Source organism: Camelus bactrianus, unplaced genomic scaffold (genome assembly GCF_048773025.1).
Source record: "Camelus bactrianus isolate YW-2024 breed Bactrian camel unplaced genomic scaffold, ASM4877302v1 HiC_scaffold_41, whole genome shotgun sequence".
Classification (NCBI taxonomy): Eukaryota; Metazoa; Chordata; class Mammalia; order Artiodactyla; family Camelidae; genus Camelus; species Camelus bactrianus.
In genome coordinates this window covers 7,905,001-7,928,158 of record NW_027413957.1, presented here as the reverse complement: position 1 = coordinate 7,928,158, position 23,158 = coordinate 7,905,001, and the positions used below count along the sequence as shown (strand labels likewise).

The 23,158-nt window shown below is 54.4% G+C and overlaps 1 long non-coding RNA gene and 1 other non-coding gene across 2 annotated transcripts; both read right to left on the bottom strand.

Moving 5' to 3' along the window:
- Positions 1–535: 535 nt before the first annotated feature.
- Positions 536–3,777, bottom strand: LOC141576835 (uncharacterized). The gene is made up of 3 exons (XR_012505270.1): positions 3,589–3,777; positions 879–1,036; positions 536–743 (listed from the first exon to the last, which is right to left on the bottom strand). It is a non-coding gene; the product is annotated as an uncharacterized LOC141576835 (long non-coding RNA).
- Positions 2,080–2,188, bottom strand: LOC141576858 (U6 spliceosomal RNA). Its single transcript, XR_012505288.1, has one exon. It is a non-coding gene; the product is annotated as a U6 spliceosomal RNA (small nuclear RNA).
- Positions 3,778–23,158: the final 19,381 nt, after the last annotated feature.

The following is a 23,158-nucleotide window of genomic DNA, read 5'->3' as shown; positions in this document are numbered from 1 at the left end:
TAGGAAGGAACGTCATGTATTCTTCAGCCTTGTGTCTGTACAGGTGGGTACACTCAGGGTTCCAGAAAGGATGGGATATTCCTGGCAGTCGTCTACTGCCCTGGCATCGAGGGCTGGCTGGCTGGCTGGCTGGCTGTCATCCAAAGTGGAGGCTCTCGTGAAAGGGACGGAACCGAGTCCCGAGGAGATGCCTCCTTCACTGACTTTCATGCAAACACAGTGGACCACAGCCTCCGGAAAGAGGGTGGGTGGCACACGTGGCCCCAGTCTGTTCTGTCCATTCGGCAAATGGCCTGGGTTAGGGGAAACCCAGCATGGCGACCATCCGACAGGCCGACCCACCGACCCACGGACGTGCTCGGTTTCTCCCAGCTCCCTGGATGACCTCCCCCACCCACCCCCACCCCACCCGCATTCCTTCACCCACCGTGGTGTCTGGTGTCAGGGCACTTGGAAGATGACTCCCATTGTTCAATAGACAGGGGCAGGAAGATTCCTATAGGACCGCAAAAACAGTCAACTGGCCATACATACATACATACATACGTACAAACTTTTTGTCCCCAGAGGCCTCAGACCTCCTCTCTCTGGACCCGCTGAACCCCAGTAACTGGCCCCCATTCAACTGCCACATAGTAGGGGTCATCCAGACGTTCTTGGGATGGTAGGTATGACTTCCAAAGGGGTTGAAGCCTTCCTTCCCCCGCTGCAAGCCTGATGCCCTCAGCATGGCCAGGACACTGCTACAAACAAACAAACAAACAAACAAATAAACAAACAAACAAACACACACACACCACCACCACCACCACCACCACCACCAACAACAACAACGACAACAAAAGACAAACACATGCGTATGTGACTTGGGGACATACTTTCCGCAGCCTCCAGGGACGAAGGCACTCGCTTCACTGGGTAAATCCTACGAGGCTTCACTAAAGCGCTTGCCAACTTACTTCTCAGAAGGATCGATCTCTGCCCCCATCACCCGCCATCATCAGGCAAGGTCGTCAGAATCCATGGGAGGTATAGACTAGAAGAAGAAGTAGAGGAAGGAGGAGGAGGAGGTGGAGGAGGAGAATCAGTGACATGAGGTGTGTACGACTTCTTGTCTCCAAGAGGATTGAGTTTTAAATTTTTTTCTTTTCAGATACAAGGGAAAATAAACTTTTGTTTTTTCCCCTTCCTTTCCTTTTAGAGGCGGACACCCACATGGTAACTATCATACCTCTGTCAGCAGAATGGAACCCTTTCTCTTTTTCTCCCTCCCTGACCCTTCTGGGATTCAGAAATCCTCCGTGAGGATTTTTCTATTCTTGGCAGCAGAGTTATTAGCATCATTGACTTGGAGGCAAAAACTTAGGTTTCCATTAAACTGGGATAGACATGCATGGATAAGAGATACTAGTGCTACTCGTTTTCCTTAGGGTTCCCCTGTGTCTGTGGGGCGTGTGTGTGTGTGTGTGTGTGTGTGTGTGTGTGTGTGTGTGTGTGTGTGTGTGTGTGTGTGTGTGTGTGTGTGTGTCTGTGTCTGTGTCTGTGTCTGTCTGCCTGCCTGCCTGCCTGCCTGCCTGCCTGCCTGCCTGCCTGCCTGTTTATTGTAGGAACTCTCTGTCAATGGAAGTATAGTTGACTTACAATGTTGTGTTCATTTATGACGTACGGCATAGTGATTCACTTATTCACACACACACACACACACACACACACACACACACACGTATACTTTTTCAGGATAGGTTATTACAAGCTATTGAACATAGTTCCCTGTGCTAGACAGTAGGACCTACTTGTGTACCTAGTTTGTATAGGGTGGTTTATATCTGCTAATCCCAAACTCCTGATTTATCCCTCTGCCCTCCCCCGTTCCTCCACCCTACCCTGTCCCCTGTGTTAACCATCGGTTTCTTTTCCATGTCTGCGAGTCCAGTCTGTTTCTGGTTTGTAAATAGGTTCCTTGGAGTCTTTTTAAAATGGAGTTATTTATGTATGGATGGGTGTCTTGACTTACTTTCAGATCCCATCTAGAAGTGATGGCATAGGATATCTGTCTTTCTCTGGGTGACTGACATCACTAAAGCTACGGAACGCTTCACGTATGTGTGTGTGTCGTCCACGTTCAGGGGCCGTGCTGATCTTCTCTGGATGGTTCCCGTGTTAGTCGATGTGCTGTGGCAGCAAGCGCTTGCCTTAGGGTTTTTGTCTCAACCTGAAAGCCGGCCCGGAGACTGAAAGTCTTCTAGTTGCCTCCACTATCTGCCTAGGACCATCTCCACGAACGTTTCCCATTTTCTCTCACCCTTTTGTCTTGGCATCATTGAGTACTAAAATGCTCCGTCTCCTGAAGCCCTGCAGACTGAAGCTGGGCAACGGGAGGTAAACGTCAGAGAAATGGCCACAACAGCTCCTGTGGAAACCATCCTAGGGCCTGTTTTTGGAGGAGCCGCTCAGAGAGTTGAGCCGAACACCCCAGGACATCATCAGAGGCATTTCATACTGCTCGAGCCGTTTCGATGACCCCGATGTGTGGAAATCTCCTACCAGACTGACCCCCTACTCCCGGCCCTGAATCTGGTTTCTCATCTGCTCCAATGATTAACCTTTGTGCTGTACTTTGGTTTTCCACACAAGTGCCTCTTAGGCGATACCTGACTGCTTGCTCCCTAGGCCTAGCTTCAGAAGCCCATCGACACCACCGCCTCCTGAGACGAGATACTACAACTGTTTCCTTGAACAGACCTGTTCTCAGAACTAAGAAACTGGGTCCATGAAACGCAGGCCCTCTAGGAAACTATTCCCTCCCTCCTGCCCCCACACCACACGCACGCATGCACGCTCAGACGCACGCACGCACCCACGCACGCATGGACGCACACGCACAGTCAACAGCCCAGCTTTTAATGTGTAAAACTTCCAGGGAAGTTACAGAATAGGGAAATGTTGGGGTCCAGAGTAGGCTGCCCCAAAATGTGCCCGATGGACTATGCTGAATGAAAGGGACTTCACAACTGGCCAAGGGGGAGGGTATAGGTCAGTGGTAGAGTGTGTGCTTAGCAAGCAAGCACAAGGTCCTGGGTTTAATCCCCAGTACCTCCGGTCAAAAATAAATACATAAAATCGAATTCCTCTCCCCGCCCCCCCCCAAAAGTATACACTGCTGTATGTCAACTCTGTCTCAATAAAACTGGAAGAAAAAAAGGAAAAAAAAAATGATTTAACAAAAGAAAGAAACAAACAAACAAAGAACTGCCCGAGGCAAGAGGAACACTCTGGCCCTCCTTTCTGCCTCCCTGGAAGCAGGGGAAAAAGAATTTTGTTTTTTTAAAGTCTCCCATCCCAGAGGAATCTATCAAGTCAGAGGTCTGCTTCCATGCCCTTCCATGATTCTCAAACGGTGTAGTGGGGTTTACCCAGATTAGGAAAAGGAGGGGACTCCTTTGGCCTGAGACCAGGCGAGATTCTCCCCCTCCCTCCCGCCTCCCTCCGTGCAGTTGGGACGGGGTGGCCTAAGGGTGGGGAAATTGAAACCAAAGAACAAAAGCCGTTCAACAGAGAGGAGCCGGAGGCCAAGTCAAAGGCTCTGACCTGAGCACAGAGCTTTCTGCATTTGAATGAAGCGATTGAACGAGGCCCTGCCGAATGGATCCTCCTGACGTCCCCGCCCCCGCTTCCAGGAGACAGTCAGTCGATTTGGGACCGATCGGTGGAGAAGGCCTGGGAGGCGGCGGCGGCGGCGGCGGCGGCGGCGGCGGCGGCGGCGGCGGCAGAAGCGGCGGCGGGGGCGGCGGCGGAAGCAGCGGCGGGGGCGGGGGGTGGTGGTGCGCGGGCGGGGGCGGGACCAACGGTCGCTCCAACTCTGCCTGCCTGCCTGCCTGCGGGGCTGAGGCCTGAGGGCCACGCTGGTTCCTGCCACTCAGGGAAACTTCTGCGGGTGTTGCCGAAAGATCGCCCTCCCCCACCCCGTCCCTGACGAGCCAAATAACCCAGAGACAGGGTCTTAGAGTTTAGAAGAAAAGAGGCAGCTTGATTGCTTTGCTGGGCAAAGGGGACTCACAGCAGGCTAGTGCCCTCCAAACTGTGAACCCGTCTTGGGGTTGGGGTTTCATGCTTCTGTGGACGAACAGGTTGGAGCATGAAAGGGAATCACAACAGGCGGGAGCACAAAAGGTGCTCATGATCAACAAGGGTCTCTGATGAAACTTCCTCCTAAATCTGGATGAGTGTCTGGTAACATGGGACCTCCTGGTGGTCTAGTAGGTCATCAGCCCGTGACCTTCTTTATCTGGTCAGACTCACCTGGTGGCACCAGCGCCACGGAGGAACTCGGGGTGGGGGGTGGGGGGTGGGAGGGGGCTGGTCGTTCTCCTGAGCTTATCCTCCCGTGACTCCCTTCCTGGGGAAAGACTCAGACGCCAAACATGATTGTCAAGTTGAACGATCAGAGGAAGGTCAAATCAAACAGTTAGAATCGACAACTTTAGCTGTTTTTAACAGTGGGCCTGGAGCTGGGAGCGGTGTCTGGTCAGTCGAGTTTGCTGATCGTTCTAAAAGCAAGCAGTAAGCATAAAGCCAAAAATTGGCTTAGCCTAAGTGCGGCCACTTCATGATTCCTCCTTCACTGGGGGCTGAGGCGTGGGGGAGGGCGGGGGTGGGGGACAGGACTGAGGTGGCGGCGAACTTCTCCGTGAATGCTCGGAGCCGAACTGCTCTCTGGGCCGAGGTCTGAAAAAGGCCTGAGTCTCAGCTATGACAGATTCTCTCTCTTTCTGGGCACATGGACTGACTCGCCCCGCATCCTCCCATCCTGTCAGACCCTTTGGACACACACCTCCACCTGAAGAGTTCTTTGGCCTCGTCCAGAAAAAACAAACACACGCACGAACAAAACCAAACGAGCACACAGAAACCCTGCTGATCTCCTTGGACCCCATTCACTTCGGAGAGTCCCTCTCGTAGAAATCCCCTCTGCTCGATGATTTCACCACAGCCGCCTCCCTTTCTCCGGCACAGTGACCCCCCCACCCCCACCCCTGCGTGGGCCCTGTCCCTCTACCTATCAAAAACCAAACCCCAGGAGAAAAGAAAATCAGAATGCTGTTTTGAGCCACTGGATCTGTGAAAGGAACCAAACAGAAAGCTGAAATAACCAAACCAGCAGAACACCAAAAGCGAACAGACAGATACCCCAGAAAGAAGGGCACGCCGACTCTTGCCCCTTTCCTTCCTGGAATCAGGACATAACATAGATCTACACCCCACCCCCCCACCCCACCCTCCCCAGATGTCTTCTTTATGCCGGAACGAGAGTGACGTTCTTATTGTCAACGGTGCTGTTATGGAAATGACAGGCCAGCCAAGAAACAAGCACCACTCGGAGGGTTGGAGTACTCAGATTTATTACGCCGGCGGGCTCAGAGGGGCTTCTGCTCCTAAGCCTTGAGCACCTCCAAGACGTGCACATGAGGTTTTATAGGGTTAAGTACCAGCTTGGGGTATTCGGCCAATAGGCACGCAATAGCTTTAGCAACATCATTATCACGAAAGTAGAGGCAGTGAGGCAGCAAACCAACATTTCAAGGCCAGATATGTCTCTTTGAAAATCCAGCTGGCTAGCAAAATATGAACAGGGAATCAGCAAACCGGCACTTATTAATTTAGATTTACGAGTTAGCCCAGCAGAACTCAGATCAGTAATCCGACACTTGTTACACTTAGATTTGCGACTTAGCTTGTTAGCCCAGCTGGGCTTTTCCTTCACAGTGTAAAGCGGAGAAGGAGAGAATTCTGTACAAACAGACCTCGATGAAAAGAATCCTCACCCTCTTTTAGGCCCCCACCTCAACACACGTGCGCGCACACGCGCGCACACACACACACACACACACACACACATACACACATGCATGCACGCACGCGCGCGCGCGTATAGTTACTCCTGTTCTCTCTCTTTCTCTCTCCCTCTTCCTTTCTTACTGATTTTTTAAAAATGTTTACTGATAACACAGAAAAAAATTGCTTAAATCTTGTCCAGGAATGATATTCATTTTTGAAAACATGATATATATTGTAAAGGATTTGGGCTCCCTTAGAAAAATCCCAGTCCAGGCACGATTGTATAGCACCTCCTTTCACTTTCAAGTGTCTCATTTCAGACAATAAAGTAGCCAGTCATCTTCCTTATGCATGACCTTTGTAACTGGCACAAGTCAAACGGCACAAAATTCAGACCCAATCTCCTGATCCATATGATTCTCATATTCTTTTTTTTTTTTTTTTTTTTAGCGAGTCCAGAAGCTATGGGTCTGTGCCAACCACCCGTGGCTGTTCACTATCCAGCATTTCTTCCATTATCTTTATGTTGTCCTGTTTCTTGGAAGTATTAGTGCAGCTACTTTTCCCGATGGTCTGTCTCTGTCTCTGTCTCTCACTCTTTTCTCCTTCTTTTTTTTGGGGGGGGGGAGGAGGGGGATGGGTTTGATTAGGTTATTTATTTATTTTAATGGTGGTTCTGGGGATTGAACCCAGGGCATCATGCATGCTAAGCAGGCACTCTAACAATGATCTATATCCTTCTCTACACCGCCCCCCCGACCCTCCAGCACCCCCCCCCCGTCCCCGGCCAGGGCCTGTCTTTGCTCAACCCAATAGAAAAGCATTTATGTTTTGCCAGTTTCCTGGGTCCTTCTTTGTTTCATAAAACTGAGAAGAAATACACGTGGAAGTTCTCTCCTATGAATTGAACAGACTGAAGATCCTTTAAATAACCAAATGAGGTGGAAGTGCAGAGAGTACCATACGGGAACACACCGAGGCACATCGTCATCAAATTGACCAAAATTAAGGATAAGGAGAAAATATTAAAATGAACGAGAGAAAAGCAACAAATAACATACAAGGGAACTCCCGTAAGGTTATCAGCTGATTTTTCAGCAGAAACTCTACAGGCCAGAAGTGGGTGGCACAACATACTTAAAGTGATGAAAGGGGAAAACTGACAGGTAAGAATACTCTATTCAGCAAGGCTCTCGTTCAGATTTGAGGGAGAAATCAAAAGCTTCACAGATAAACAAAAGCTACAAGATTTCAGCACCATCAAGCCGGCTTTACAAGGAATGATAAAGGATGGTCTCAAGTCATCAAATCCTAAGGAAAGAGACCAAAAAGATGACAGAGAAAGGGAGGGGGGGAGAGAGGGAGAGAGAGAGAGGGGGAGAGAGGGGGGGGGGAGAGAGAGAGAGAGAGAGAGAGAGAGAGAGAGAGAGAGAGAGAGAGAAAGAGAGAGAGAGAGAGAGGGAGGGAGGGAGGGAGAGGAGACCTTCGAAAGATTGCTTTGCCTGTTTAGGGTCTTCCGTTGTTCCTTAAAAATTTTGAAATTGTTTGTTCTAGTTCTGTGAGGAATGTCGTGAGTATTTTGACAGGGGTTGCATGGAACCTGCGGATTGCTTTGGATAGTGTGGCCATGTTGATAGTATTGATTCTTCCAATGCAAGAGCACAAGGCATCTTTCCATTTCTTTGTGTCATTTCAGATTCTGGAGTATAGATAACCTCCTCGATTAAGTTTATTTTTTGGCATTTTACTGTTTTTGACTCAATGGAAGTGTTTATCCCAGTTATAAAATTCTGGTTTTTAAAGTGGAGGGGGAAAAAAAAAAAGGAAAGGAAGGGCCACAAATGGCAAAATATCCTTCTTTCTCATGGGTGAATTGTATTCCATTACGTGTGTGTATGTGTGTGTGTGTGTGTGTGTGTGTGTGTGTGTGTGTGTGTGTGTCCCCTCTTCTTTATCTATTCAAATATTGATGTGCACTTAGGATGCTTCCGTATCTTGGCAATCATAAATGATGTTGCTGTTAATAGCAGGGTGTGTGTATCTTTTTGAATTCATTCTTCTTTTGTGGTTGGCTTTATTCCTTTGATAAGTATGTAAGTTTAAAAAGCTAAAGCTCTAAACCTTCCTGGAAACAATGAACAGTACATATATGTAAATTAAAAATATATGTGCAGTAAAAACATTTTAAAAAAATAAATAAATAAAAAAGAACGAAAGACAAGGAAATTAGCTATCAAGCCGTGAAAGACATGGAAGAAACTTAAAAGACATCTTACTAAATCAAAGAAACCGGTCTGAAAATTGTTACCAACTGTACAATTCCAACCAAATGACATCCTGGAAAAGGCAAAGCTCTAGAAACAATCAAAAGATCATGGTATCCAGGGGTTTGGGGAGAGGGAGGGAAGGAGGACAGATGCAGCGTGAGGGATTTTTAAGGCGATGAAATTATTCTGTAGGATACCATAGTGGTGGCTACATGTCATTGTACATTTGTCAAAACCCATAGAACGTACAACCTCAAGAGTGAACCGTCCTGTAAACTATGGACTTTGATGGATAATAACGTGTCCATGTCGGATCATCAGTTTTACCAAATAGGCCACACCGATGAGAGATGTTGAGGGGAGTGGAGGATATATGTGTGGGTGGGGAGGGCTATGTGAGAACTCTCTGTATTTTCTGCTCAATTCTGCTGTGAGCCTGAAACTGCTCTAGGAAATAAAGTCTATTAATCAAAAACAAAAACAGAAACAAAAACAAAACACCCAAATGAGGTGAACCAGGATTCAGTCATCCAAAATGGAGCTGGACGGCCAGTGGGAGGAACTTTGTTGCAGACATAGTCCTGTTTCAGGGAGGGGGACGTTGTCCCCTCCCTCTACACATCTTGAGTTCTCTGGGCTTGACTGATCCAAAAATGGACCCCAGACGGATCGTTGAGCAGGAGCGACAGGGAACCTACTGTCTTTCATTCAAGCACTCATGTGTCCCCGAAGCAGGCAGCTTTTCTCCGTTTTAGGACAAGAAATCAGCCCTTTGTGCGAAATGGGCCGGGCTGAGAGCCTTTGGTTTTGGGTGACCCGTCCGTGAAGAATCGAGACGGAGTTTGGGTTTTGGGGAGGGGGGGAAGCCCCTGAAAGAAGTCACGAGGTTGGTTGGTTTCTCTAGGCTTCCGGGGCCTGAAGGCTCTCAGTGGGTGATCAGGGTGTTTTCCTAAGTCCAGATGCAGGGAGGGCACCCTCCACGGAAGTGATCGATTTCCCGCTTTCAGGGAGACAGAAAGAAGAGTCTGAGGGTCCCTCTTGCGTCTGCTGGCCCCTCGGCTTCTTCGGTCACTCTCATTTCTAACCCATCCGTGTGCCACGGAGGCACATACATGTTTGGGGTGGCCTCCCCTGGGTCCCGACACCGGCATCAATGGGGGGAGGGGGGGCATGAGTGGTCAGAACTGTATCAAGCTCAAGGGCACCACCAACCGGTTTCAAAAACAAATCTGCCAGCAGCTGCTAGCCGCAGCCTGGTCGTTTCAAAGTTCCCGCCTTGCTCTTGTGGTGTGTTTTCTTTCGTTTCCCCTTCTCCACTTGCCCCGTGGGGTAGTCTGATGACACACACTTCCAGTGCTTCTTTCTTGCATCTGTGTCTCCTGGGCTGCAGTCCTAAGAGCCCCCCCCCCCCATCGCCCCCGCCCCCCCCCCAATCAACTCGTTTCTTTACCCTCCACCAGGTCTCCTGGCTTGGAAATCTCGGCTCACAGCATGTGTCTCGTGTCCTCTCTGAATTCACGGGCCCAGCCATCCACCCTAAGGAGACGGAGGGAGGGAAGGAAGGTTTTGACCTGGCGACCTTCCTTGCCGGCATCCTCCGGATTTGGGACCCTTCAGTGCGCCACCTGCCACCCGCCATACCACTCTCACCCTGAGGCCTAGCCCTCGGGGCTCCGTCCACGCGGAAACCTGAACGCGGACGGACCTGGACGGTGGGCGGGGTGGGGGTGGGGGTGTGGAGGGGCTTGCTTCATCACTGCCGGAACCGTGGAGGCGACCGGGACAGACGCGTCCTTCAAGAGGTGAAGGGACACGTAGCCCGGGCTAGGTCCGTGCCACAGCATGTGATTTGGCTCTAAAAAGGAAACCAGGGACCCGTGGAGCCGAGAGACCTGTGGGAGACAGGCGGGGCCGTTTCTGCGTGCCCCTGACTCCCTGAAAGAAGCCAATCTGAAAAGGTGGCATCCTGTAGGGTACCGGCTCTGGATGACATTCATTCTCAAAAGGGCAAAAGCCCCAGAGAGGGTGAAAAGATGAGTGGGGTCGGGGGTGGTGGTGGTGAAGGTTGTCTGTGTGGGTGTGTGTGTGTGCGGGTGTGTGTGTGTTGTGGCGGGGGGTTGTTGATGAATAGGTGGAGCACAGGGGACTTTTAAGCAGCGAAACTCTCCGGTAGGTAGGTCCACGATGGGATGAAAACCAACGTGTTGGATATGGCAATACCTAAGATGGGGTGAACTGAAAGAACCCTTCTGGGTGTCCCGCCCCTCAGCCGAAGTTTAAAGTCCTTCCTAAAGCCAGAAGGTAAAGACACACGAGAGCAATCTGAGGGGCCATCGCTGAGGAGTAACAGCGAGGCCAGTGAATCCAGTGAAAGACTGACTGACGTGGGGGCCTGGGTCCCTCGGCTCGACCCCCTTCCCCGGGAAACCGAAGCCTTCGACGCAGGGATGCGCTTTGACACGCTTCTGTCTCATCGGAGAAGGCTTCTTCTGCCTGGCATTGCGTGACGGGGCCGAGAAACCCGTCCTCTCCTCCTCTGCGTGAGGTAGCGGTCGCTCCCGCCTTTGCGCAGCGTTGAAGAAAGCTACCAGAAACACGGTTCTGCGTTTCTCTCGATACCGTGGGCGAGCGTCACGGCTTTTCCTTGCGTTCCACCATGCAGTCAGATAGCATTCTCAAAACTAAGCGTGCCATGCAAATTTTCCTTTTCCTTTTTTAAAGTGACTGTCAAGAACTTAGGCAGCATCGAGTGAAAACGTTGGGCACCTTCATCTCTTGGTTTGTATGGAGCCAGCTAGGTCATCAGACCCACGTCACCATGATTTCTGAATTCTAAGATCCTTTCCAATCCATGATATTGTACATTCCTGGGTCATGGGATGTCACTATGGCTGATCAGGTCAAAGGGAATGTGTCCCTCCAGAGCGCTTATTAACACGTCAGTTTATTTAAACGACAACAAAGGAAATTCCCTTCGGGCGATATTCATTCCACACGCTAAAGGAAAGCGATAGGTTGTGTGCCTGAGCCCACACAGTGTGACGCAGGAACGGGGTGGGGGTTGAGGGAGGAGGAACTCTGGCTAGTGTCCGGGACCTAACGGGAGATAGAGTGGAGGATTTTTGCCCTTCTTCAGGGACAGGGTGAATCGGCCCGAGGTTGACTTGTGCGCTCAGAAAGAGGGCCTTTACCGGATGCCCCGAGCAAGCAGACTTTTCTTTTCTTCTTCTTCTTTTCTTTTTTCAGTTTTATTGACATAGGTTTGACATACAGCCCTCTATCAGTTTCGGGTGTACAGCACAATGATTTGACTTCCATAGACTGTGAAGTGATTATTAGGTAACTTTAGTGACCAGGAAACAACGATATGTTAAAAGGGGGTTTAATCAACAGAACTGCTATTTCTGATGATCATCTATTCCTAAGAGAAAGGACAGATGAACACTCCAAAATGCAGGAAGTGCATAGTCACAGAATGATGAACAATCTTTACCCGTGCCGACGTTTTGACGCCAGGATACGTGGAAAGCTGAAGTTTTAGAACATAGAAATATTTGGCTCTCCATTTGACCTGGAAATCTCCTTGTTGGAAAGAAGCTAATTTCTCCTCCTCATCCTCGTCCTCCTCGTCCTCGTCCTCGTCCTCGTCCTCCTCCTGCCTTTTTAACTAAAAAAATAAAAAAATAAAATAAAATAAAAATTTTTTAACAAGAAGTTTTTATCTTTTTGGAGGGGGGACGGGTCATTAGGTGTCTTTATCTACGTTTCAATTAATTATTTAGATTTATTATACGTTTTCAGTGGTGGTACTGGGGACTGAGCCCAAGGCCTTGTGCATGCTGAGCACGCACTCTACCGCAGAGCTCTACGCTTTCCCAGAAAGGAGCAAATTTCTAAACATAGAACTGGATGAGTAGGTCAGCTTTTTGATCTCATAGAAGCAGCGGCCCAGTTCTCTGGGGGGAACCCTCCTTATCTTGTCCATCTCGACAACGTCAGAAACGTCTGTCTGCATAGCCCACAGTGGCCAGAGACTGAGGCCAGGGGGCTGAATCAGGTAGAACCTGAAACCGAATGGAAGAAACAAACAAACAAAAAAGGGTGGGGAGGGGCACGCGGAGGCCTTTTTAAACGTACACACTGCTGCGTGGTCTCCCTCGTCGAAACTCTAATTCGCAGCCTTCTTAAGGAGAAATATACACCTGAAACGTCTTTTTTCCACACAGAGTTTAAAAGCTTTCACCCTCTGAGCCGAAAAACCTTACCCGTCCCATCGGTTCTTTCTGAGTGAGTGGGTTCTCTAGTGTCCTACGCGTCTGCTGGGAAACAAGCTGCTGGAGAACCAGCAACTAGAAACCAAGCTGCACCAGCATTTCCATGAGCGTAAAATCTTACATTCACACTTACTTGCTTAAAAATGCACACGCCTGCTTTGTTTTCATGTTTTACACAGTCGATGACCTATAACATGTATGATGCTCAAGAAATTGTGTGAGGGGCAATCCTGAGATTGACCGTGAGGGCGCAACAGATGGCAGATATTTCCTTAGGGTAAAACAATGGACGGTCATGGGAAGCCAGATCATCCATTAACAGAACTTGGTTCTGGCAGGAAAGCATGTGGTTTAACCCCGGGGAAATATTTGCTATCTCGAGATGTCCCAGAGGCAATCACAGGATACACTTAGAAATTTTGCATCCCCCGAGGAGGGTGATTGTTCCTGGAAGGGATAGGCCTGAAATGAATCAGTTAGCCAGCAAGCAGAACTTCGTGCTTCTGGCATGAAATATCTAAAGCCCCACCTCTTTGATCGCATTTCTTTTTTTTTTCCCTGAGCCGTATACTCCCAATAAACAGGATGTCGACCAGGCTTTTGGCACTCTAGATCCACGAGACCTTGAGTCCCCTGGTCCCATTTTCGCTCTTTACTTGGTCTCTTTGTTTCTTAATTCTTGCGTCGCCCGTCCTCAGACACGGTCCCGAGCTGCGCTGGACGCAGCACCCGTCCTACCCGACTCGTGAGTGACCTATAGTTTTTAAATGAAAGCTACAAAATCTCTGGTCATGTCGATCTGCTGGTCTCGTCTGTATGAGACAGGGCAGTACCTGAGTTTCAGAGACACACACAGACACACACACAGACACACACACACACAGACACAGACACAGACACACACACACACACACACACACACACACACACACACACACACACACACACACACACTCTAAAGGGAACAAAGAACAAAGAAAGATAGAGAAAGAAAAAGAAAAAGGCTCAGGGGAATAAAGGATTCGCTTGCTCTCTGTGACATGACCCAGTAGACCTAGTTGTCACGAGACAGGAAGCTCAACCCTCCGTGTTTACATTATCTGTTCCTGAGCTTTCTTGCAGAAAATTCTCATGCGTTTCTTTCCCCTCACGGAAGTCTTCTCTATTCCCCACAGAGCCTGGGGCGATGGCTCTTCACCCTGGAGCCGCCTGCGGCCGATCCAAGATATCGGATGATTTGTGGAAGTGATCAGTGATCCTGAGACAAAGCCCTTCCTTTAGGTAGAAAAGCATGGCCCCTGCTGCTCAGGGAGCTGGCACTCCCCCTCCCTCTCCCCTCATGCCACCTTCTCCTTTGTGCACAAGCTATCGCTTTCGCAAAAGAGCTTGGCTTGCCTGAGAGTCTTGTGGAAGCCATCCTCATTTCTATGGTACTGCCGTCCAAGGATCTGGAAAGGGCTCGGTCCCATGTATGCATGTATGCATGTAGGCACTTGTGTATGTCCCCGGCTTGTAGGCCTGGCATGTTTCTTCCTCCACATACACTTGCCAGAGTTCATTCATGAAAGAGCTCTATGGAACTGGTTTTCAAGGGAACATGCAGGCAGGGAATGCGAACAGGAAGGAACCCAAATGTTTTCCTTCAGGTTGACATGATCTAGGACAGATCCTTTCATCCAGAAAAGCAAATGTCAAGGGATCGGTCTCGTGAAAAGAGCCATGTCTTGATTGTGACGAGCAGCATTCGAGGTGAAACTTTTCGCCTCCCTAGGTTTACCCCGAATCCATTAAGTTCCTGTGGGTTATCTCTGTCATGAAACGTGTCAGCCAGGAAAAAAAAAAAAAAAAAAAAAAAGAGTCTGGGAGCGATGGTTGGCTCGGTCTCAAGTCTCAGGAAGTGTTCACACCCCAAGCAGTCCGAGGGGGTAGTGTGTGTGTGTGTGTGTGGGAGGCGGTCCATCTCTGAAAAATTGGTGCCTCCTCCACGTAGTTTTTGGTCCCTTGCAACTGAAGCATCTGGCGACGTCCCTGGAATGTTTAGATCGTTTCCAAAGAAGATGAGATACGGAAGCGTTCGTTCCTGGCTCCATGAGTCGAAGGGGACGTGCTTTAATATCTTTCTGACAGAAAAGACTCGAGATCTGTCAGTGTGTTGGCCGACATGACTGGTATACCTTCGGAGGATGGATGGACCTACAGACAGACAGACAGACCGGAATACATACATACTTACTTACATACGTACATATGTAAACATACAATACAATACAATACAATACAATACAATAAAACAAAACAAAATGAAACAGAATAAAATAAAATAAAATAAAATAAAATAAAATAAAATAAAATAAAATAAAATAAAATAAATTAAATTAAATTATATTAAAATAAAAGGATGCTGTGAGGAGAAAGTGTCTGTTTCTGGCTAGGACCAAATCGTGTCCCTACGTGGACCGGTTGGGAAAGACTGGTGTCCCAGATGGTTCACCGTGACTTCCTCGTGAACATTTGCTGTGACCGATTCGGGCTTCGGAACAGTCACGGTCTCGTTCTGAGGAACGTCTCCTGGAAAGCATGTGGAGACCGTCTTCGTCTGCCGTCCTTAGGAAACGTTCCAGCAGAGCGGGTGTCCGAGAGCCTCTAGGGGCGATGGCTATGCTTCGTGGACGTCTGTCCCTCTTCAGGCCGAATTTCGTGGAAGTATGCTGATCTGGCCAGCCGACAAGTCTGAATGGGGGTGATTTTTTGGTAGAAATGCGCGTCCTTGGAGAGACCAGGGGAAGGGGAGCATGTCTCAGTGGAAACTCTCGTACAGCGTGATAGAGATGAGAATGCGGTTCTGTGTCATCATCTTTGCGTGCTTCCCGCCACCCTCCCCCTCCCCGCCCCGCCCCGCCTTCCACTGATACGCTGGGCCACGTCACGCGTGCTTCGAGTTTTCTCCGATGGTTGGCCAACGCTCTTCCGACTCCCGTTGCCCATGGTTCTCCCGCTTTGGACTTGGCATCCTCGAGAACCAAAGCCGCCCTTTCCCTGAAGCCCCGCCGAGCCGGGCTGAGCAGCTGGACATCTGCTGGAGAGAGGTCACTGCCGTGTCCCCTCTCGAGACCCTCCTCCTGCCCGTTGCTGTGGAGGCCACTCAGAAAGTGGACCTGAACCCGCATGCGTTTTTCAGGCCACCCGAGCCTCTTCGAGCCCGATGCCTAGACATCTTCCTGACTGGTGGCGCTCCGGACTCACACCCTGGGTTTCTCGTTGGCTTCAGCCACGGACCTTTGTCTTCCTGGAACGAAAGACCAGACCGGTTTCATCAGGTGGAACCACCTGCCTGGTGGCGGGACTGTCGTGGAACCCTATGGACCACCCCGAAGTGTATATGCAGCCCAAGGGCGATCTCTCCAGTTGAACAACCATCGAGGCCCAAAAGGACCCCTGCCCCGGGAAGAAAGAAACTTTGACCTTGACCCTTAGCTGCCCGAACGAGAATTTGGATCAGGGTTGGGTAGGGTGATGGAGATCTCCCTTGGCACAGTTCCCGTGTGCGGGACTTTCAATGACTCTGTCTTCCTGAAAGGACACCCGCCCCCTGAACACGCTGTCTCGTCATCAGTTTGTTTCCACGAGGGACGAACCGTCATTGTGTGCACGACAAAGTTGGCCGCTGCCTGTTTGGTCCGCCATCGCCCCGTAAGGGACCGACGAAGTGTGCGTCGTGACCAGTGACCGATTTCGGAGCCCGTGGGTGGTGGGCGGGTGTGTATCTGTTTTCCAGGTCACGCGCGACGCGGTGTGTCGTGGTGTGGCCCGCCCGGCCACCCCACCTCCCTTCCCCCATGGAAAATCAAGGGAGAGTATTGCCCGAGACAGACGAAAGTGCAGCCACGAAACCTAAAAGGATGACCCTGGATGTCAACTTGGAGGTGGCTAGGAGACAGCTGAGCATGCATAGGATCACACTGCACTGCCACCGTGTGGGATGCCGCACATGTGTCGCCGTCGTGGTTTTCATCTCCTCCACCTATTGCCCTCACCTACATCCACTCTTTATCTCACTGAACTCTTTTTTTTTTTTTTTTCCGGTAAGACAGTGAGAATTTTCTCTCTCTCTCTCTCTCTCTCTCTGTCTCTCTCTCTCCTACTCTCTCTCATAATTGACCTGACAATGGGATGTCCGTTTTCACGTGTCCAACATAGCGATTCGGGATTCTTCCATGTTCCACGATGATCACCGTGGTGAGTCTGGTTACGGATCCGTCACCGGACAGCATCATGACAATAGTATGGATTGACTCTACTCGCCCTGCTGTCCATGACCCTCCCGTAATTTGTGTATTTATTAATTGGAGTTAACTGGAAGCTTGTACTTTTTCCTCTCCCTCACCCATTGCACTCATTGTTCCTTCTTGGTATCCATGAGCCTGTTTCAGCTTCCTTGCATGTGTTCCTGCGTATTGTCTTGGGGATTCTGCCTCGAAGTGACAACATCCCTCTCGGACTTAAGTCACTTAGTTAACATCATCCCCTCTAGGTGTAGGTCTCTCCAGACCACGTGGCACTGTCCATTCGTCCATCCGCGGGCCCGTAGTGGAACTGCCGGGTCTTCCAGGAGTTTTCTGTGGAATGTTTTGAGGGACTTCTGTCCTGTTTTCCCTAATGGCTTTCCTCCACCTCCGTTTCGCCCTCTCCCCCTCGCCCCCACCACCAACCCCTGTTCCGTGTTGCCTTCTGTCTTCTGTCGGAGAGCGGATTCTGTCAGGTATGAGTCGAGAGCTCTGTGTCCGCCCGCCAGCCCGCCCACCCGGCCCCATCTCGAACGGTGGTCTCTATCACGTGTTCCGTCAGGAGCAGGCACTTTCTGCTTGTTTTTGGAACTTGCTGTCGAGATTCCAGGTTCTGGGCCTGTCCGGATACCTCTTAGAAACGGAAATGCGTGCGTTTTCCCCTTTTTAAAATTGTGTTCGTTTGTTTACTTATTTATTTATTTATTTACTTACTTACATTTATTTATTTATTTAGGCCTTTTTTTTTTTTTTTTTTTTTTTTTTTTTTTTTTTTTTTTTTGGTTCTTGCTGCTGTTGTTGCTTTCGGTGGTTGTTTGTTTATTCGGGGAGGGGAGGTAATTCGTTTCTTTTGCTGGTTTGTTGCCTGACTTAGTGATTGCCTGACTTACCGACTTCCTTATTTACTTGAACGGAAGTCCTGAAGATCGAACCCTGCACCTTGCGCGTGCTGGGCAGGCACTCTGCCCCTGAGTTCTACGCTCCATCCTCCCCCCTCGCCCCCTCCCCCATTTGGGGGAGGAAAAAAATAATTTTTTTTTTCTTTTAAACTGAAAACGTCCTTTTGGGTCTCCCGCGCGTGTTTCATCCCTGGTTTTCTGGCTTCTAGGAGGTGGAGTTGACCGAGTTCTTGGGCTGTTGAGGAGAGGAACCCCTGATGGGCTGCGGTTGTGCTTTTTCTACGGTGTTTTTGTTTTTGTTTTTAAACCCCAGAGTAGTTCTACAACTTGATTTCCCTTTGGTGGTGGGTTTTGTCGTTTGTTTTCATGTTTCCTTCCTTTCTTCCTTTCTTTCTTTCTTTCTTTCTTTCTTTCTTTCTTTCTTTCTTTCTTTCTTTTTCTTTCTTTCTTTCTTTCTTTCTTTCTTTCTTTCTTTCTTTCTTTCTTTCTTTCTTTCTTTTTCTTTTCTTTTCTTTTCTTTTCTTTTCTTTTCTTTTCTTTCCTTCCTTCCTTCCTTCCTTCCTTCCTTCCTTCCTTCCTTCCTTTCTTTCTTTTCTTTCTTTTTTTTTTTTTCGGATGGGGCTACAGTTTCCTTGTCCACGTTGACTGTGTCAAACACACGCACCGACACACACACGCACACCCAGACACGCGGATGCGCATGCACAGTGTTGCTCTGTGTAGATGCACTGAACCTCGATTTACCGAGCGGGTGGCTATCGACTCGCCCCCCCGAACCCCCGCCCGCATTTTTTTGTTTTCCCTCCTCCTTCCTGCGGTTGTGGTCAGCCGTGCTGACGTCCGTGTTCTCACGACCGACCGCGAGTGCGTTTTCCCCAGGCGCCCGTTTGTTGTCTTTGGGCTTTGTCGCGATCTGTGCCGAGATCGATTTCTCTTTCCGCTTCGATGGGGTTCGCGGTCTTCATCCTTTCTTTTCTAGCTTCTGGGCTTTGCCTGTCTGCTTTCGAAAGACCTCCCGCATTCGAGAGGACGGACTCCAAAGCCGATTCCTGCGTTGTTCTCTGAGCGCTCGCCTGGTTTCGGTTTGCCAGCCCCCGCCTTCCCTCCCTCTTCCCCTCCTCCCCTTCCCAACCTCCCACCCGGGAACCCGGGATCTCGTCCTGGTCGCTCTGGGCCACCCGCGGCGTCGGCCCCGGCCCCGCCGGCGTGTCCGTGTGATCTCCCCCGCCCGGGGAATCGCGTGGGGAGCGCGTCCCCTTCGCGGCAGCCGCCCGGCCGGCCGTGTCTTGCCAAACCCCGGCTCCCTCCGTCCTCCCCGCCCTGATCTGTTGCCGGGGTCGCGTCGCGCCGCGTCGCGTCGTGTCGCCTCGTGTCGTGCCGTGCCGTGCCGTGCCGTGCCGTGACGAGGGTGAGCGGGCTCCGAGGCGGACGCCACGGGGCCGCCCGGCGCCTCAGTCCGGGACGAGCTCGGGCGTTTGGGCGGCCGGCGGCGGTCGGGATCGGTTCCGGGGACGTTGGCGACGGTTGTCGGGCGCCATCTGGCTGCCGCTCTGAGATCGTCCCTCTTCTCCCGAGCGTCGGCGACCTCGGCAAGGGATGGGGCTCGGCGGCGGGGCCCGAGGCAGACTTCGGGGAGGCTGGCGACACCGGCGGTGACAGTCCCCGTGGCGCTGAGCCGCGGGCGCGTCCTGCTCTCGGCGCAGATTGGACTCGCAGGATGATGAGGGGGTGACTGTCGCCGCGCTCCCGGGATCTCGTGTGCCGGGGGAAGCCGTGTGGCCTGGCCTGGTCGACCAGCATCCGCCTGTGCCCCTCCAGCCGCGGAGACCGACCCGAGCCGATCGGACACGGCCTGCGCCTTGCCGCCGCGGGGGAAAGGGAGAGAGTGTCCCGCGCCCGGGCCGCCGGCGGCTAGGTGGTCAGGCCCTCGTCTGCGTCCCTTGGACGACTGCTCGTGAGGCGAGGAGCGGCCCGGGCCCAGTGCGGTGAGGCCGGGGACGGGCGCGCTGGGGTTCCCGGTCGTCGGAGGCGCCTCCTTGGATGAAATGTTTTCTGAGTCCCGATGGATCCGGAGACGTGGCTGGGCCGGCCCCTGTTGGCGCGGGAGGCCTGGGAGGGGGTGCCCCCCGGCCCGTAAGCCTGCCCGCGTGGGTTCCGGTGGCGTTGGAGGGACCGAGACTTCATCCGGACTCGGGGACCGGCACGGGGGCGTCCTGCGAGGGATGTGGGGGAGGCAGGCTTTCCCCGGCCCGGGGCCCGGTGCTCGGGAGCGGTCCCTCGTGGGGGGCCCTCTCGTCGGAGGCGCCTCTGTGGCATCTCCCCGAGTCCCCGGCCACGCGGGCGAGAAAAGGGCAGGGCGTCCCCGGCCTGATCCCGTCTCCCTCTCGTCCCTTCCCATTCCCATTCCCATTCCCATTCCCACTTCTCCTCCTAAGCCTCCTCCTAATCCCCCTCCCCTCTCCCCTCTCCCCTCTCCCCTCCCCCTACCAACCCCCCCACCCCGGTCGATCAGATGGCCCCCGAGAGCTTCGGGGCTGCCATTTATGGGGGTAGGGCTGGGGGCAGGTGGCCGGACCGAGGTCCCGGGGTCCCCCCTTGCAAATCGTGGACCCGCCCCGTTTCTGGGCGCTGTCATTTTTCCTGTCGTGTTGGGCATTTTCTGCCAGCAGATAGGTGCTGACACGGTCTTCCTCGGTGTCTGTCACCGAGTGTTGGGTCTCCGGACGCGTGCGGGGCTCTGGGCTTCTCTCTGCGTGAGCCCTGGCCTGGTAGCCGACTCCGCTTCTGACACTTGAGCCGCCCGCCCGGGCCTGCGCGCCGGCTCTCGTGTGTGCGTCCGGCTGACGTGGCCCGTGGTGCCACCTCCGGTCTCTGGTGGCCCGAGGGCGGTGGGGTGAGGTGGCGGCGTGGGTCTTTTACCCCGTGCGCTCCCCGCCGCAGGCACCCGGTGGTGGCCGGCACGACCCCACCCCCGTAGGCTCCGTGCCGCGTGTCAGGCATTCCCCGCCTGGGGTCGTTGGCCGCTCTCCTCGGAGAGGACTGAGGAGTGGGTGGCGCCTGGCGAGGCTGAAGCAGGCCCCTCTGGTGGTTGTCCTCGCCGGGCCCTCCCCTCTGGGGCCTCCCTGCCCCACATGGCTGGCTCGCTCGCTCGCTCGCTCACTCACTCACTAGATCGATGTGGTGAAGTCATGCTCCCCCGGGCCGGGCCTAAGCCGCGCCAGACGAGGGACGGGGACGTTCATGGCGAACGTGGCTTCTCTTCTCGTTCTGCCTGCGGGCCCCTCGCCTCTCCTCTGCCGCCCGTGGGTGGCGGGGGGAAGGCAGGGGTGCGGACTCCGGCCCGACCTCGGTCTCCCGTGCCTTGTGGTGTCGGCGGGGCCGGGGTCTTGTGACGCGGCAGACACTCTCGCCTCCTCGCCTGCTCGGCGTCCTGTCTCGCGAGCGGCCCTCCCCCGCGGCGGGGGAGGGCTGCCCCGCCGCCACGCCACGTACCCCCTCGTCGGGGTGTGAGCGTGTCTCGCCTTGGTCCTCTGCGGTGCCCCTGGAGCGCTCCAGGTTGTCCCTCAGGTGCCCGAGGCCGAGCGGCGGCATCGCTTCCCGTCCCCAGCGAGTCCTCTCGGGTAACCCCTGCGGTGGTCGTGTCTCCCGAGCGCCTCTCTTGAGGCGTGGGGGAGGGGTCGAGACGGTAAGCGAGGCGTGGCCGCTCCCCACCCTCGGTGGGGCCGGGGCCGCCTCCTGAACGTCAGTCCTCACCCTGTACCGGGGGGGGGACTGACGTGGCCGGGCGCACGCCGGGTGGGTCCCCCTCAGCGGGGTTCGCGCCCGGGCGTGGGAGCGATCGTGGTGGGGCCGGGTGATGTGCCGGTGGGGGGCGGGCGTCTGTCCCGTCCCCACGCGGTCTTGGGTGCGTCTCCTCGCGAGGTGGCACGCACGGGTTCTCCCCGGTCCCGACCGCGAGCGCTCGCTTCTTGGCCCGCTGCTTACCCCTACCGCAGACCCCTCCTGCCCAGCCGAGCGCTGGCGTACACGTCGGAGGGCTTCCGTAGGCCTGAACGGGGCACGCTGGGTGGGGGGCGATGCGCCCTCGGTGAGAAAGCCTTCTCTAGCGATCTGAGAGGGGAGCCTTGGGGGCACCGGACCCCCCAGCCGCCGCTCCTCCATCCAGAGCGTGCAGTCACTCTCCACGGGGAGCGACTGCCGCGGCGTGTGGGCAGGGCCCCGTCGCTTTGGCGTGTGGGCTGCGCTGGCCCCGCGGTGGGGCCGAGTGCTGTTCTTGGCCTGCTGTGGCCCGCGCCTCCCCCCTCCGAGTCGGGGGAGGGTTCCGCCGGGCCGGGCCCGGCGTCTGGCGCGGGGCCGTGCGAGCGCGCGCGCGCGCGTGCGTGTGCGCGGGCTTGGCCTCCCCGGCGCGTGCCGTGGGGGGAGGGGGAAGGCGGTCCACCCCGACTTGGGCCCCCCCCACCAGTCTCCGCGCCGCGAGGAGCCACCCCACCTGTTCCGGTCCCGAGACGCAGCCACCGGTGGCGGTGCGTGGGCCACGGGTCGGGCCGCCTCGCTCGGCAGCGTTTCCCCGGGCCGCGAGGCCTGGGGGCGAGCCAGACGAAGCTGGGTGGCGGTGGTGGACGGACAGACGAGACGCAGACGGACGAGTGAGCGAGTGGAAGGGGCTACCCTCTGGAATGGGGGTGTTTAGCCTGCTGCGCGCGAGTCCCGGCGGCGAGCGGGGCCGGGGTGTGGGAGGAACCGCCGAGGGTTGGCTGAGGCCGGCCGGCGTCCTGGGCGTCGCGGGGCCGCCCCCACGTGTGGGGGTGGTGGGATCCCGCGGTGGTTTCCCCGGCGGCCCGGTCGTGTCTCGAGATTTCCCCTTCCCTGGGTTGGTGCCCGCCCGCACCCACGACCCCTGCCGGCCGTCGCTCTTGCGCGCGAGCGGCCCCTCCTCGTCGCCGCCGCCGGCCCTCCCCTGCCCTGCCAGGACCGATGGCCGCCCGCGCCGAGCCTTTCCCCCGCCGACCCCCCCCCGTCCTGGGACCAGAACGTGGCCTCACCGCGTTGTGGGGTGCTGTCCCTCCCCTGGAGGCGGCCCCGGGTGAAGCGTCGTCGGACCCGACGGGGGGAGGTGGGGTGCTTCGGCACGGCGCGAACGTTTGTTTGGGTGCGCGTCGGGGCGGGGCGGGGCAGCGCCGGCCCGTGCGGCGGGAGAGCCTTGCGGTGGGCCGTCCTGAGGCCCTGCGGTGTCGGGCGAGGGTGGCCGTTGGGCCCCCGTGAGGGTGCCGAGGAGAGGGCCAGTCGGCGCGCCTTGGGTGCCGCGGGGCCGCCCCTGTGCCGGAGGGCCCGTGGCGGTGAGACCCCGTGTCGCACCCCGGCGGCCGACTCGCGTCTGGGTTTCCGGCGCGGGCCCCTGGCGGTGGCTCCACGGCCCTCCTCTCCCGCTTACCGGCTTCCAGGCGGCGTTGCCCGTCCGCGGGCGCGCCGGCCGTGGGCCGCTGCCTCGCTCGTCGTTCGTGTCCTCTCTCTGTCCGTCCTTTCCCCCGTCCGCTCCGTCCGCCCGTCCCCCGGGCCGCGCCCCGGCGCGTTTCGCTTCCCGGGCCCGCCGCGGCCCCTCA